The sequence below is a fragment of the Pinus tabuliformis genome, chromosome 6, assembly GCF_031772625.1.
Source record: "Pinus tabuliformis cultivar Carrire ecotype Pingquan chromosome 6, CPIR1, whole genome shotgun sequence".
NCBI lineage: Eukaryota > Viridiplantae > Streptophyta > Pinopsida > Pinales > Pinaceae > Pinus > Pinus tabuliformis.
The window spans coordinates 2063427989-2063445847 of record NC_142292.1 but is presented as its reverse complement, the minus strand read 5'-3'; the positions used below and the strand labels follow the sequence as shown (position 1 = coordinate 2063445847).

The 17859-nt window shown below is 39.6% G+C and overlaps 1 pseudogene; it reads left to right on the top strand.

The window, feature by feature from the left end:
- Positions 1-383: 383 nt before the first annotated feature.
- LOC149267502 (uncharacterized) lies at positions 384-933 on the top strand (annotated as a pseudogene).
- Positions 934-17859: the final 16926 nt, after the last annotated feature.

Below are 17859 nucleotides of genomic sequence, written 5' to 3'. Positions count from 1 at the left end.
TTTGGAGGCCCACTCTTGACCAAGCTTATTTCCTTTTTTTCTTCAACTTCTTTCGCTTGGTGAAAATCAAATGCATGACCTCGATTATACTGGGCTCGAGTGACTAACACTTTGAGCTATCACTCCTTAGTGGTGGACCGTGCTCGATTTGCAGACTCTTTGGCACTTGTATTTTCACTTCAATACAGGGATAGTGAGCTGCGCTAGATAGCAAGCAAAGTGACACACGCCCATGAAGAAGAAAAGCAATTGGGTCATGGTTACGAGACTAGAAACCACGGTTTGGGTCTCTCCCACTTCTCCATTGCCTCTATTATTATGTGCAACAGCCCATAAGAAATCCATTAAGTTCAGGGAGTCCAAAGCCTGTTACTCGATATCGCATGAAGATAAGAAAGAAGGAAGATCTTCCAAGTGATGATGAACTATATGAGGATCCTACTACAACACTTTACCAGACAAATCATGGATTTGATCTGGTAGTTCCCGTTCTACTTGTAGATGGATATAATGTATGTGGTTATTGGTCAAAGTTGAAGAAATTTTTTTCTAAAGGAAGACTTGACATAGCGTGCCAAAATATTATTAATGAATTAATAGTATTCAGTGCAATGAGGGGGGGAAGTTGTGGTGGTCTTTGATGCCATGATGTCAGATCTCCCAACTCACAAGGAAACATTTGTAAATGTTGACATCATATTTGCAACAGATGCATTGGCATATGCTTGGATTGAAAAAGAGGGTGCATACATATGGAGCTGCAAGGCACTAATATTAGAGATTAAGGATTCAAAAATGGAGTGTGAACAACTGCTTCTAGAACAAAGGTCATATTCGAAGCAAGGAAAACTGCTAGAGCACAATCTGAATCCAGAGGTTGTTGATGCTCTTCGAGATCTCAAAAGAAAGTTGGAAGAGTCTGAAAAAGGCTAAAGAAGGAATAAAACCATGGAAGGTTCTTCTCTGGATTAGTTCCTTGTATGGCCACAACTGATATGGACCTCTATAGGTTTTAAATCAAGTAAATAGTCAGTACATTAAAGAATCATGTTGAGCACGATACAAATGTTTGCAACACCGTGATCATCATGAGGCTGATCTTCCTATCACTTTAACATCATTATATTCAAGAGGAGTGGATGAAGATCATTTAGCAGACCAGAGAAAGATTTGACCATTTTTTCTACTGATTTCTAGAGGGAAAATCTGTTTCCGATGTCCATGATCTCAAGGACAAAGTGGTATCCTTCGCTTCTCCTCTATGCCTCGTAGGGATTTCTGATCCTCAAAATGTCGAATGCATGGTAACGTATAGCAAGGAAATGTAGGAAGATTTTGATTTTGATGAGCAGGCGGAATGGCAGAAAACTGGCACAAAATTTAATTTTTAGACCAGACAATAAAAGGCAGAGTAACGTCTATAATTGCAGGTGTGAATAATCTTGTAGGGAATGGTGAGGTTAGGTAAGAGAAATAATCATGCCGATGATTCCTTGAATTTTTATAAAAAACAAGACGAATCTCCGAAATAAGAGCAGGAGAGATGGAAGATGTAGCACTGATAGGCTTTAGCAATGAGGCAGAGCTGACACACTAAAAACACCCAGGTCTGGCTTACCCAAAATTTTCTGTGGAGGAATGGCAGAGAACTTAGGTGTAGTTCTGACAGACAATACTGACATGCAGAGAAAGGACACAATACTAGTGGCTCAAATTGGAGTGGGGTAGGAGTATGCTCGCTCTGATACCATGTTAAACACATACATGGCGGAGGAAAAATGAAAGATAAAGATTAGATTATTTTTCTTATTCACAATGATGCATATTTATAATACATAGGAATGACCCTTGGTTTCATATTCTAAGTGGTCCCTTGGACACCCTCTGGATGTTCAGCTTCCACACCAACCCTTAAAGGATTAGGTGTCCAACAATATCTACTTGAGCTACCAAATTACAACTATTCTGTAGCTGATGAATGTTTCTAGAGCTAATTACAAGGTTCAATAGTTTGCGGAGTCTCAGCTGGGAAATAGGGCACATGGGTAGTTGAAAATTAACTACGACAACGATTTTCTCTTATTTGTAGAACTTGGATCGATGAAGAAGGAATTCTATCAGTTCTGTCAAAGGATAAGTCAACCATCATGAAAGGAAAATCAAGCGAGAGAGAAGCAAATTTTCAGCCTCGTGATTTGCTGCGTTGATATCAAATCATGAGCAAGATTATGATATCTTATCTCTTTAGTTAATTATAGCCAATGTCAATTAGCATAGGCGTGAAGCTCTGAAAACATTTATTTCATAAGGGTTTTATAAGTATGCCTCTCGGCATGGTTAAATAGACTTGAATTTTATTTGTAAGCACTCTATTTTTTATATATAAAAACTCTTTTTTGATTCTATTCTACTATGCAATCTCAATGCGTGGATGGTTAACTTGTGAAAGCTTGATAGTGCTACCTGCTTCTCATAGGAGGGCCCCCTTGAGATAGTAAGGTCGTCATTCATTAATAGTTAGTATTTCAGTTTATATTTACTATAGATTTCTGTCAATTCATTTTAGTAATTAAGTTTTGATTCTTAGATGCAAGTTTGAGAATTCTTCTGCTAATCATTTTATTGTTGAGGTAAAGAGAGATTTCAAATGCACATGGATTGAGTACAATCTAACATAGCAATAGGAGTATAATATTTACATTGTAGTGATTTTAAATTACATAACTAATCCTTCTTTAAGTTAGAACTAATTCGCTTAAATGTGATTGCAGAGAGTGATTTGATTTAAGTGTAAGTGTGATTTACATTTAAGCAAGTATGGTTTTCTGATTTTCATTCAAGCAAGTGTAATTCATATTTAAGCAAGTATCGTTTTCTGATTGTCATTCAAGCAAGTGTGATTCACAATTAAGCAAGTGTGGTTTTGAGTGTGATTTACATTTAAGCAGTTATGGTTTTCAAGAGTGATTTTTCATAGTTAAGCAAGTGTGATTTGAAGAGCAAGAGTGATTTTATTTTAAAGCAAGTGGGAGTGTGATCATTATTCAAGCAAGTAAAGTAGAATTGATTTCATTTTGTATAAGTTACATAACTATAGAAAAACATGTGCATTTCGATAACTTGAGTTAACTTAGGAATTAAATGAGTGACAAAGACTCTTAGCACATATAATGCACATACACTTCATCAGTTTACTAGCCTTGGTTGACACTTCAAGTAAGTAATTTAACATCAATTAAATTACCAAACAATTATGTTAGGTTCTTGCGATCCTGATGAGATCCCTGAACCAGGTCAGATCTGTATTTTATCACAAAATTGTTGAAAATGCAACAAGATGATGGAGCTTAGTGGAAAGGAGTCACCTTCACTAAGTGGGCCCGCAGGCTATTTTGGCACAAAGTCTATTTTTAGACTATGTCTATTTTTAGACATATGGATCATGGTCTATGACTTACAGGGTGCTATTTGTGGATGATTGGTCATGTTGGTAAAAATATATGGACTTCTATTTTTAGACATATGGGCGGAGTCTATTTTTAGACTGCCAGGCTAAAAATAGAACAGTCAAATATTATTAGCTCTTAATAATATTTGGACTATAAACATTATCTTATCCTCTTAGAGCACTTCAATTCGAGCTACGGATGTGGCACATGCAGCTGTCAGAAGGAAATACACTTTTCTTATGAGTCAGTTGAGCTATTGCATGGTGGACTTCAGTTAGAACTCAAGTGATTGAATTTGATGGAGTTGATTGAGGAGTTGATGGAGTTGTGTTCAGTTTGACTTGGTTGAACTAGTTGTATTTAGTCTAACTGCAAAATACACTAGTGATGAGCGATCTGAATTAATTGTTAATTAATTCACTAATTATTAACTCATAAAGCAACTAAATAATACATCAGTTAACTCAGTGCATGGACAGTTCAGTGGAGACAGGTGTTAGAGGTTGAGATTGCTATCAGTTGTGACTATAGTTGTGCATGAGATTTGCACAATCAATGGATTGAGTATTGCCAATGAGGATTGTGTGGTTTAGCCAAGGAAATACGAGTTTGGGTAAGCCATACTCATCTATTCTCATGTAGGATTGCGCAGTGGAGGTAGGCAAGCAGAGGAGGAGATTTGAACCTGTGATTGATTCAGATCTGAGCTAGTTTGTGTGTAACAGGTGGAGATAGTACTGAGTACTTGCGAGGAGTATTGTACTATGTATTGTTACATGTTCTCAATCAATATAATATACAGATAGTTGGGGGTTTTCAGCTGTATGCTTTCCCTGGGTTACATACTGTGTTAATGTGCGCATGTGATTAATGTTTCATTGTTTTTAATTCCGCAAAATTGATGATCAACATAGAGGAGGTTATGTATTATGCATGCATTCCACAATAGTGTATAATCGAGATAATCTCTGTGAATAAGTGTTATATTATTCAAAATTTCTACATGGTATTAGAGCCAGGTTAATCATTAGATCTATTATTCAGAAAGTGATTACATTTTATTTCTTCAGGCAGAGTCTGTAATCGGGCCAGGTAGCCTCTGGATTCATCCTTCCTTTGGAAGGTGAGATATCCAGTAAAATTCCATACAGTCAATCTCTGTACGAGAAATACTTTGTTCTCACGAATTTTAGATCAGAAGCGGTTGAGTTTTGAGCTGGTGGAATTCGAATTTGCAGCAGTGTTTTCTTGGTGTCAAAGTTGAAATGTCTTTCAACGGTTTGCAATTGGAGTATGCTCTTGAGGGCAGCTCGAATTATATTGCATGGAAAGACAGGATGGAGGTAGTGTTAGATGACAGTGGGCTGAAGGAGTTCATAGAGGCTGAGGTCCCAAAGCTTACTGATGTTGCTCACGTTGAGGTTTGGCAAAAGAAGACAACAAAGTGTCGAAGGATTCTGTTGGAGGGTGTGAAGGATCACATTGTATCCAGCCTACATGGAAAGGCTTCTCCATACTTGATGTGGAAAGCGTTTACAGATTTATTCCAAAGAAAGAGTGACCAGAGGAAGTTGGCTCTGAAGGATAAACTCAGAAACATTAAGTGTGAGAAAGGAGACAGTATGCCCAAGTATCTCATGAAGTTCACTCAATGTCGGGATGAGCTGGGAAGTGTGGGGGTGACTATTGATGATGAGGACTTGGTGAGCTTGGCTCTCATTGGTCTTCCAAAGAGTTGGCATTCCTTTCAGGACTCTGTCAATGGTTGAGAGAAATTTCCAGGATGGGAGAGACTTTGGTCGGATCTTGTGCAAGAGGAGATCAGGTGGAATACCAGGAAGAGATCTTCATCAAAGGCATCTGATGAAGAAAATTGCACTTTGGCTGCCAAAGAAAAGAAGGGGAAGGAGAAGGGTTCTCTTTCCGAATCCAGTTCTTCCAATGATGGGAAGAAGGTTGACAAATCGAAAGTGCGATGCTTTCGTTGTCATGAGGTGGGCCATTATGCTTCAAATTGTCCACGGAGGAAATCCAAGAAGGGATTTGAGGAAGGATCTGAAGGTGAGGCACTTGCTTCACAGTTTGAGTTGTATTTCACACTCTTTTCATGCATGGTTTCATCCATGGTGGGAAGTGGTTCGTTTCTTGACAGTGGAGCTTCTTTCCACATGACCGGTGACAAGAGTTTGTTCAGTACTTTGGAGGAGAAAGATCTCTAAATACTCATAGTGATGTGTAATGATGAGAAGTATAGTGTCTCAGGTGTAGGCACAGTTATTTTTCAGAGGGAGCATGGAGCTCGCCTTACCTTGACCGATGTCAAGTATGTAACAGGACTGGAGAGAAACTTGGTGTCGATCGCGATGCTGGAAGACAGAGGTTATGATGTAGTCTTGAGTAAGGGAAAGGTTTTCCTTGGACACATCATCACTAGACAGGTGAAGCAGATTGGTTCATGGGTCAAGAACCTGTATGCTCTTGAGGTTCAAGATGCATGCAAAGCCTTGAGTAGCGAGGCAACTGATGGAGACTTGGTGGTTGAGAGAGAGCGTATATTACCTCTCAACATGCAGAGCTAGAAGAAGTCTCAGACGATTGTGGAGGAGCCACGATTGGTGCAGCAACTTCAGGAGGTTGTGGAGCAGCCACAACAAGGGAAGCTGAGAGGAGATCGAGTAGAGACATCTACTCATGGAGAGACCTCCAGTAGGGGGAAACTTCGAGCCAGGTGGGCTGAGGGATCAGATGCAGCCATACCTCCAGGTAGGAGGTGGGGCGATATAGAGTGATCATCCCAAGGAGGAGGGGCAGGATCCTTGAGGTACCCAACCTCTTGGATGAGACCTTGCTACAGGAGCCTCGATGTGGAGTAGCAGGAACTGATTGATTGGGTAGAGACAAATGCGGATGGAGCGGCAAAGAGAGCGACAGTGCAGTGAATCCCAGGACAGCGCATAGCTAGCAGGCTGTAGCAATGCGAGAGGCACAAGTGTTTTTGCACAGTGCTAGGTGGCACAAAGAAGTGTGCAATGGTGCGAGATGCATGGAGATGTTTCCGTAGCGCAGATGTTAGAGAGGGAGCACTTGTCAGCTGTAGGTAGAGGTTCAACATCAGAGTATGTTCCTAGCCCATCAAAGTGGTCAGTTGGGAGTGTTTTTGTTCCAAGTGTTGTTGGAGCAAGTGGACTGGGCAAATATGTTGCATGCAGAACATTCCAGAGTTGCAAGATAGGGGTTGCAGATAATCCATATCTTGTTGAGAGGGAGTGTTGAAAATGCAACAAGGTGATGGAGCTTAGTGGAAAGGAGTCGCCTTCACTAAGTGGGCCCGCAGGCTATTTTTGGCACAAAGTCTATTTTTAGACATATGGATCATGGTCTATGAGTTGCAGGATGTTATTTGTGGATGATTAGTCATGTTGGTAAAAATAGATGGACTTCTATTTCTAGACATATGGGCAGAGTCTATTTTTAGACTGCCAGGCTAAAAATGGAATAGTCGAATATTATTAGCTCTTAATAATATTTGGACTATAAACATTATCTTATCCTATTGGAGCACTTTAGTTCGAGCTACAGATGTGGCACATGTAGCTTTCAGAAGGAAATACACTTTTCGTATGGGTCAGTTGAGCTATTGCATGGTGGAATTCAGTTAGAACTCAAGTGATTGAGTTTGGTGGAGTTGATTGAGGAGTTGATGGAGTTGTGTTCAGTTTGACTTGGTTGAACTAGTTGTATTTAGTCTAACTGCAAAATAAACTAGTGATGAGTGATGTGAAGTAATTTTTAATTAATTCACTAATTATTAACTCATAAAGCAACTAAAGAATACATCAGTTAACTCAGTGCATGGACAGTTCAGTGGAGACAGGTGTTAGAGGTTGAGATTGCTATCAGTTGTGACTATAGTTGTGCATGAGATTTGCACAATCAATGGATTGAGTATTGCCAATGAGGATTGCATGGTTTAGCCAAGGAAATATGAGTTTTGATCAGCCATACTCATCTATTCTCATGCAGGATTGCGCAGTGGAGGCAGGCAAGCATCGGAGGAGATTTGAACCTGTGATTGATTCAGATTTGAGCTAGTTTGTGTGTAACAGGTGGAGATAGTACTGAGTATTTGCGAGGAGTATTGTACTATGTATTGTTACATGTTCTCAATCAATATAATATACAGATAGTTGGGGGTTTTCAGCTGTATGCTTTCCCTGGGTTACATACTCTGTTAATGTGCGCATGTGATTGATGTTTCATTGTTTTTAATTCCACAAAATTGATGATCAACGTAGAGGAGGTTATGTATTATGCATGCATTCCACAATAGTGTATAATCGGGACAATCTCTGTGAATAAGTGTCATATTATTCAAATTTTCTACAAAAATTATTTTCTCCATATTATTTCACTTGATGCAAACTCATTTTTGAAATATTTTCAACATTTCCAAGTCAAGCTTCCTAATTTTCAAGATTGGATTTCCAATCAGATAAAGGAATCTGTTTGAGTTAATTCATGTTCATGTAAACCTATTGAATTTAACACAATATTGGAATGCATATCTTTCATGGATGCACAGATATATGAAGCATGCCATTCTAATTATCAAGATAAAGATCATTACTTACCAAAAAATTCATAGCTATTAATTTCTTTTGTGAACAATCAACTCCTAACATCTATTGAATGTCATGAAGCTAATCATTTTCGTTATGGCTCAATCAATCCTTTTGAGTAACATTCAATGCTTGAATCATTTAGTGGATTGAAACCCTCATGCCGATACAAATATTAGATTTGATTTGTCATATCTTTCTAACCTTTTTTCAACATGTTATTCTAATTGGTTTCCTTGATTTACAAGGTTGGTAATTGTTTTTAATTCCCAAAACTTTCATATTATTGGTCTGGTATCGAATTGGACACAAAGGCAGAATAATAATCTTGTATGTCAAGCCACTAATTTTATTATAACAATGTGATGCAGGAGCATCCAGCTCCGAGGAGATAGAAGGTGGTTGACCGTCTCGAAGAAAACCGAAAATTTCACGTATTATTGGACAGGTTATTAAACTTGTTATTTTTATTGTTATTTTCTTCATTTTCCAGAAATCAGTTAAAGACAGTAGGATTAAGGTTATGAACTGTTTTAGTTTAGTAATTAATTAGCAGTTGGTTATTCTCCTTTTAAAAGAACTGGCTAAACAGTTAGACAGATTATGGTTGAACAGTTCAACCGAAAGCAAGAAACTGTTACACCTTGCAAGCATTTAAACGGAGAGAAAAAAAGTTGTAGGGTTTGAATCTCCAGCGAGAGAAGAAAAATAGAATGGCAGTTTTTCTGTAATGAAAAAAGATTATTTGCCAACTTAAATCCACAGCAAACTATTTTATGCATTGAATTCCTGTGTTCGTTTCATAATTATTTACTTATGTACATTGTAATTAGAAATAGCTAAGAGTTGAAACCATTACAAGTAGAAATGCATTTGTAATCGATAGAATAGCGAACTGAATTCATTCTAGACAATTATGTATTGTAAACTCAAAACCAAAGGTTGAAGCCCTCGCAGTCAGAAAGCATTTGTTAGTTTAAGGAGAAGCCACAGCTGTTTAGGATGAAGACAGAGTTTGCGCAAGCTGAAAGTGAAGGACACATCACACAAGGAACAAACTTCCAGTGAAAGAGTAAAGGACATCCAGTCATCATTATAAATAGTCACCAACGAATTTCCAGGTAAAGCATACGATTCCATAAACTCATTTGAAAAGAATAAGAGTTTCTTAAAAGCAAACAAGAAACGTTTTATTCAATTAAACTGTAAATCCACTGTCCATTACAAGCAAAGAGTGCACAGAAGGGTTTCTGAGCTGAGCAGATAGTGCTCATATAACGGCTAACTGTTAAACCCTTTCTAACTAAAATAGAACATACAAAGGAATATTCGTGCCATGGAGTGACAGAGCAAAGTTTGGGCCAAACAACGACCCTTGAGACAGTAACCACAAAAAGAGTGGGAACCAGGAACAACAAAACCCTATTACGAAGCTAATGACAGATTCGTGGTCGGAACGACCCTACCTGGTTGTTTGAATCAGGCCGGTTTTGTTTTGCTTCCTGAAAATTGCAGAGAGTGAACCCTTGGCGACCAACAACCTTGGGTAACCTGCAAAAACAGAGGAGGAAGTGGGTTAGAAGTTGGAAGTGTGGAAACAGGAAGGAGAAGACAAGGAAACACTGAAATAGAAACGAAATCACAAACATTAACGTTTACCTGTGATTGAAGAGGCGGCGTTGCGAGAGAAGGCCGAAAAATGACAGCCAGAACCTGATAACAAGGAGCGGGTACATAAGAGCCTGAGAAAAGTGCAGAGCAGAACGGAGAGCCCACAACACAAGTGAACAAATGAAAATGATAGTAGAACGAGGGTAGGGTTTGTCGAAAGGCGGAAGTGACCGGATCGAGGAGATCGACAGATGGCACTCAGTGACTGGAGAAAAGGACGGTATTAATTGCATAGAGATTACAAAGTGGATCCAATCCACGGACCTTTGAAACATATTTAATATAACAACACAGCAACCGTAACATTCATGAATCCATTAACATGTGTATTAAACCATAGTTGAAAAAGATAAGTGGGACATGTAACCTGTCACGGTTACCAACAAGCGTTGAATTAATATTACGCACAGTTGAATTAATATTACACACATTTGGAGGGCTGGGCTATCAAAAGTGGTATCAGAGCGGGTTTGCTGAATAGAAAAAAATGGAGGTTGGCAAAAGAGGAAGAGGAAGAGGAAGAGTAGTCCGAAGGATAGCAGAAGAGGGACTGCGTGAGGAGATTCGAGTTTTGCATGAAAGATTGACAGCAGTAGAAGCTGGGGGAAGGAGAGACCCAACAGATGATAGTGATGAAGATGTGGCAGAATTAGAAGACGAGTTTGAAGGGGTGACACCTGAACTCAGGTTATTAAAATCAGTTTTGCTATCCGGTCATAAGCCAAAACATGAGCTTTCCACTTATGACGAAGTTTGTCTGCAGATGTATTACTGGACTGGTTGAGTGAAGTAAACAAGTATTTTGAGTTTGAGGAAACTAGTGAGGACAAGTAGGTGAAGTTCGCTGCCACAAAATTGAAAGGACATGCATCCTTGTGGTGGGATAGCGTTCAGGCGGAAAGGAAAAGGCTACACAAACATCCTATAAAGAAGTGGACCAGGATGGAAGCAAAACTGAAGGAGAAGTTTCTGCCGAAATACTATCAAATCATGTTGTATAGGCAGGTACAGAACTTGAAGCAAAGAGGAATGAATGTTAAAGAATATACAAAAGAGTTTTATAAGCTGAATTTGCGAGCAGGGTATATGGAAGATACCCCAGAAAAGACAGCCAGATTCGTGAATGGGTTGAGAGGGGAAATACTAGATGAAATCGGTATCCTCTCACCTAGAACTTTAGATGAAGCATACCAGTTTGCTCTAAAGGCGGAGGAGAAAATCAACAGGAAACATAATGCCAGGAGAGGAGGTGGAACTGGCAGAGGAAAGGGAAAGGCCTTTGGCAGAGGCAGAGGTACAGGTTCAAGTGAAGAAGGCAGCAGTTCCAAATTTGCAGGAACAACAGAGAAGGACAATAGCACTAGAGGAGGACGACCAGCCCAGCGAGGGAGAGGAAATGGTCGGGGCAGAGGATCTGTCCAGTGCTATCGGTGCCACAAGTGGGGGCACAAGTCGTATGACTGTCCTGAAGGTGAACCAGCAGGTGGGAGAGGAGCTTATGTTGCCCAGTCGGAGGAAGCTGAGGCATTGCCTCAGGAAGTGGAGAACGCACCAGAGACAGGTGAAGCTTTGGTGTTGAATAAGGTGCTGTTGAAACCAGCAAAAGAAATTGCAGAACCTGACCAGCGGAAGGCTTTGTTCCGAACAGTTTGCAAGTCACAGGGTAAGTGCTGCAAGCTGATCATTGACAGCGGAAGTACTGACAATTTGGTGGCTATGGAGATGGTGGAGAAATTGGGATTGAAAAAGCTGAAGCATCCCACTCCCTACAAAGTGTCATGGCTGCAGAAAGGACATCAACTGTTAGTTGATGAACAGTGTGAGGTGGAGTTCCAGATAGGCAGGTATAAGGATAAAATTATCTGCGATGTTATGCCAATGGATGTCTGTCATATACTGCTAGGACGACCCTGGCAGTTTGACAGAAGCGCAGTTCATGACGGGAAAACAAACTGTTATAAGTTTGTCAAAGATGGGATCAAGCACACGCTTGTACCCATTAAAGAGGAAAGTGCAGCAGAGACCAGTGGAGTAAAAGCGCTACTGATGGGCGGAAAAGAATTTCTAAAACAGATTGAAGACAATGATGTAAATTTTGCTGTCGTAAGAAGACCAAAGACAGTGATACTGCACACACAGATTTCAGACTTACCCGAGGAAATCCAAAATATGTTGCAGGAATTTGGAGATATCGTGGTGGATGATCTTCCGGATGAACTACCCCCCAGGAGAGGTATCAGTCACTGTATTGACTTTATACCAGGGGCTAGTCTGCCAAATAAAGCAGCTTATCGCATGAGTCCTAAGGACCACGAAGAAATTAGGAAGCAGGTTCAGGAGTTGTTGGATAAGGGGTTGATTAGAGAGAGCATGAGCCCTTGTACAGTTCCGACAGTTTTGGCTCCAAAGAAAGGAGGAGAGTGGCGAATGTGCACGGATTCCAGAGCCATTAATAAAATTACTATCAGTTACAAATTTCCATTGCCGAGAATGGACGATATGATGGACTATTTGAGTGGGGCGGTTTATTTTTTGAAGATTGATTTGAAGAGTGGATATCACCAGATCCGAGTTCGGGAAGGAGATGAGTTGAAGACAACTTTCAAGACAAATGAAGGGTTGTATGAGTGGATGGTGATGCCATTTGGGCTGAGTAACGCTCCCAGTACTTTCATGCGCTTGATGAATGAAGTACTGAAAGAATTCATTGGGAAGTTTGTAATTGTTTACTTGGATGACATACTGATTTTCAGTAAAACCAAGGAAGAACATTTCAGGCATGTTCGAAGTGTGTTGAGGAAGCTGCAGCAAAATAAGTTGCTGATAAATCTGAAAAAGTGTACCTTTTTTCAGCGGGAGTTAGTGTACCTGGGTTTTGTAATTGCAGAAAATGAACTGAAGATGGACCCAGAAAAAGTGGCAACTATAGTTAGTTGGCCTTCTCCAAAGAGTTTATTTGAAGTCCAAAGTTTTCACGGAATAACAAGTTTTTACAGGAAATTCATCAGGAATTTCAGTGAAATCTGCGCACCCATGCTGGATACAATCAAGAAGGCAAATCAGCCTTTTCACTGGACCGAAGTAGCGGAAAACAATTTTCAGACTTTGAGAAGGAAGATCACCAAAAGGCCGAGATTGGGGCTGCCTGACTTCAACAAACTTTTTCAAGTTCGTTGTGATGCCAGTGGTACAGCCATTGGGGCGGTGCTTAGTCAGGAGGATAGATCAGTCGCGTATTTCAGTGAAAAGCTGAACGAGAGTAGACAAAAGTACTCAACTTATGACAAGGAGTTCTACACAATTATACAAGCGTTAAAGCATTGGAGACATTACCAGTTAGGTAATGAGTTTGTTTTATTTTCAGATAATTCTGCATTATAGTACATCATGCAGCAACATAAATTGAACCATAAGCATGCAGAATGGGTTGAATATCTTCAGAGTTTCACGTTTGTGTTGAAACATATTAGTGGGCAGGCGAACAAGGTGGCAGATGCGCTGAGTAGGAGGACCCTACTCTTACAGGAAAGTACAATGCAAGTTTTAGGCTTTGAGCACCTGAGGGAACTGTATCAAATATATGTAGATTTTAAGGAGGCCTATGAGGCCTGCCAAAAACCTCTGTTGAGAAATAATAGTCCATGGTTGGACTACAATTTACAGGAAGGGTTACTATTTAAGGGAGGACCGTTATGTATTCCCGACTGTTCTATGAGAGAGAACATTATTCGGGAAAAGCACAGTGGGGGTCTAGCCCGACATTTCGGTATAGACAAGACATTTTCACAGGTTGAGCATTTTTATTTTTGGCCAAAGTTGCGACAGGATGTACAAAGGTACGTAAGCAGGTGCAAGATATGTCAACTGGCAAAGGGTCACAGTCAAAATACAGGTCTCTATTTGCCATTACCCATTCCGAGCAGACTGTGGGACTCCGTCAGCTTGGATTTTGTTTTGGGTTTGCCTAAGACACAGCGGGGTTTCGATTCAGTAATGGTAGTGGTAGATCGGTTTTCAAAGATGGCACACTTTATACCTTGCAAGAAAACCAGTGATGCTACTCATGTAGCACATTTGTTTTTTACCGAGATCGTCAGACTGCATGGTCTACCAAGGTCCATCATCTCCGACAGGGACGTGAAGTTCACCGGACATTTTTGGCGAACCCTGTGGAAGAAGTTGGACACTCAGTTACAGTTCAGCTCCGCTTACCACCCGCAGACCGATGGGAAAACTCAAGTGGTGAACAGGAGTCTGGGAAATCTGTTACGGAGCTTAATAGGTGAAAATTCACGGATGTGGGACTGCGTACTTGCTCAGGCAGAATTCGCATATAACGATTCACCTAATCGCAACACTGGTTATAGTCCCTTCCAGATCTTATACGGCATGCATCCACGCGGAGTGCATGAATTGCGAGATTTGGGAAAACTCGAAAAACGAAGTGCTGATGGGGAAGATTTCGCCCAAGCAATGAGCGACTTACATGAGCAGGTAAAGCTGAAGTTGCAGGACTAAAGTCAAAAGTATAAGTAGCAAGCTGATTCAAAGTGACAGGAAGTTTAGTTTAACATTGGAGATGAAGTCCTTGCACATTTACGCAAGGAACGGTTTCCAAAACGGGAATACAACAAGATGAAGTATAAAAAGATCGATCCCTGCAAAATCATTCGCAAGTTTTCTGCAAATGCCTATGAGCTACAGTTGCCACCAGGGATAGGTATTTCTCCCATCTTTAACGTGGCAGATCTGTTCCCTTATGTCGCTGATCCAGAAGACATCGCAACAGAGAAGCCACCGTAGGACACCAGTTGTGAGGAAAGTTCGTGGATGAGATAGATGGCAATGGCACAACCCCTTGAGATCAAGAGGATCCTCGACACATAGGTAGTCAAGCGCACACGCAGGAAGGAATATCTGCAGTACTTGGTCAAGTGGAAGAACCATCCGATTGAGGACAGTTCGTGGCTCGACGCAACACAGATACAAAAAACATGTTATTCTGTCGACGACCTCATGGAACGGAGCCATGACTTTTTGCCACCCCGGGAGCCTAATGCAGGAGCATCCAACTCCGAGGATACAGAAGGTGGTTGACTGTCTCAAAGAAAACCGAAAATTTCACGTATTATTGGACAGGTTATTAAACTTGTTATTTTTATTGTTATTTTCTTCATTTTCCAGAAATCAGTTAAAGACAGTAGGATTAAGGTTATGAATTGTTTTAGTTTAGTAATTAATTAGCAGTTGGTTATTCTCCTTTTAAAAGAACCGGTTAAACAGTTAGACAGATTCTAGTTGAACAATTCAATCGAAAGCAAGAAACTGTTACACCTTGCAAGCATTTAAACAGAGAGAAAATAAGTTGTAGGGTTCGAATCTCCAGCGAGAGAAGACAAATAGAATGACAGTTTTTCTGTAATGAAAAAAGATTATTTGCCAACTTAAATCCACAACAAACTATTTTATGCATTGAATTCCTGTGTTCGTTTCATAATTATTTACTGATGTACATTGTAATCAGAAATAGCTAAGAGTTGAAACCATTACAAGTAGAAATGCATTTGTAATCGATAGAATAGCGAACTGAATTCATTCTAGACAATTATGTATTGTAAACTCAAAACCAGAGGTTGAAGCCCTCGCAGTCAGAAAGCATTTTTCAGTTTAAGGAGAAGCCACAGCTGTTTAGGACGAAGACAGAGTTTGCGCAAGCCGAAAGCGAAGGACACAACACACAAGGAACAAACTTCTAGCGAAAGAGTAAAGGACATCCAGTCATCATTATAAACAGTCACCAACAAATTTCCAGGTAAAGCATACAATTCCATAGACTCATTTGAAAAGAATACGAGTTTCTTAAAAGCAAACAAGAAACGTTTTATTCAATTAAACTGTAAATCCACTGTCCATTACAAACAAAGAGTGCACAGAAGGGTTTCTGAGCTAAGCAGATAGTGCTCATATAACGGCTAACTGTTAAACCCTTTCTAACTAAAATAGAACATACAAAGGAATATTCGTGCCATGGAGTGACAGAGCAAAGTTTGGGCCAAACAATGACCCATGAGACTGTAACCACAAAAAGAGCGGGAACCAGGAACAACAAAACCCTATTACAAAGCTAATGACAAATTCGTGGTCGAAATGACCCTACCCGGTTGTTTGAATCAAGCCGGTTTTGTTTTGCTTCCTGAAAATTGCAGAGAGCGAACCCTTGGCGACCAGCAACCTTGGGTAACCTGCACAAACAGAGGAGGAAGCGGGTTAGAAGTTGGAAGTGCGGAAACAGGAAGGAGAAGAGAAGGAAACACTGAAATAGAAACGAAATCACAAACATTAACGTTTACCTGTGATTGAAGAGGCAGCGTTGCAAGAGAAGGCCGAAAACGGATAGCCAGAACCTGATAACAAGGAGCGGGTACATAAGAGCCTGAGAAAAGTGCAGAGCAGAACGGAGAGCCCGCAGCACAAGTGAACAAATGAAAATGACAGTAGAACGAGGGTAGGGTTTGTCGAAAGGCGAAAGTGACCGGATCGAGGAGATCGACAGATGGCACTCAATGACCGGCGAAAGGACGATATTAATTGCATAGAGATTGCAAAGTGGATCCATTCCACGAACCTTTGAAACATATTTAATATAACAACACAGCAACCGTAACATTCATGAATCCATTAACATGTGTATTAAACCATAGTTGAAAAAGATAATTGGGACCTGTAACCTGTCACGGTTACCAACAAGCGTTGAATTAATATTATGCACAGTTGAATTAATATTACGCACAGTTGGAGGGTTGGGCTATCACAATGGGTTTAACACTTGTCATTAAAATGATCATTTTCCCACTAGTATATCTGATTATTGTTGTTTTACATAGTTTGATCTTGTTGAACCCATTGATATTTATGATTTATCATTTCATTGTGATTATTGTTGTTTTACATAGTTTGATCTTGTTGAACCCATTGATATTTATGATTTATCATTTCATTGTTCATATACTTGTTAAATAGTTGAGGTAATTCATCTTTTGCTAATGGTTATGTTAGGTCCTCACTATCTTGACAAGGTTTCCGAATGAGATCACGTTATATTTTCTTTGCAAGATTATCCTCATGATTCAAATGTGCTAACTGAAATTTCAATCTCCTAGGAGTTTCAGGGTTTTCAAAAGGTTTGTCTTGAATTTCATGATTGAATCTATGATTGGCTAGAAACATCTTACTTAGCAAGCTCTGTCACTAATAATAAGTTTTGTTCTTTCATTATTTTTGCTAACAAGGAGAATACAAATGAAGATACATTCATAGGAAGATTTCGAGGTTTGTGTTATTCTTGTTCTGATAAGAAAGGTAAGGCTACAAATTGGTTAAATTTAGTTGTTATGGAACATATTTCTGATTTTAGGAAAGACCTTCTATCTCTTGTAAAAATGATTTACGATCACATTTTTATTTTTACACATTGCTTCATATTGTTTTTAACTACTCGTATTTTTCTACTTGAAGGTTGGGAACAAATTTAGTGGCTACATTGGAAATTCATTTTCACTTATGCCTGACCTCCTAGCATGTTAGGTTAGGAGTAGGTTTTGTAGCATTTTAGTTTTCATTTTGCATTGCATCGTTCATGGAATTTTCCCCACATCTATTTTTCATTTTCTTTCTTATGGTTCTTTTTCTTTTCTTATTGTGCCATGTATTTTCTTTTGCATCTTGTTTAATAAGAACATGCATGAGAACTACTTTGTTCTGGCTCAAGAGAACAATGTGGAAATGTTTTGAAAAGAAAATTGTGATGACAAGCAACTCTTGGCTAATTTGTCTTCCTGTTCTTTGTTTGGGCCTACACATATTTTAAGGTCAATGATGCCTGAATAGAAAATATGATCCATTCAAATGGAAATTCATAAGCAGAACCATGATGACTGTATCTACTATAGGATCTTCATTCCTTGACTTGGTATGGTAATTTAATGGTGTTTTTCTTACCGATCTAATAGCATAGAGAAGGGAAATGATAAAACTAATAGAGAACATATTAATTTTATAGGTATATAACTGTCTTTGAAGGAATAACCTCTCTTTCTCTCAATAAGTCAGGATCCCTCCTC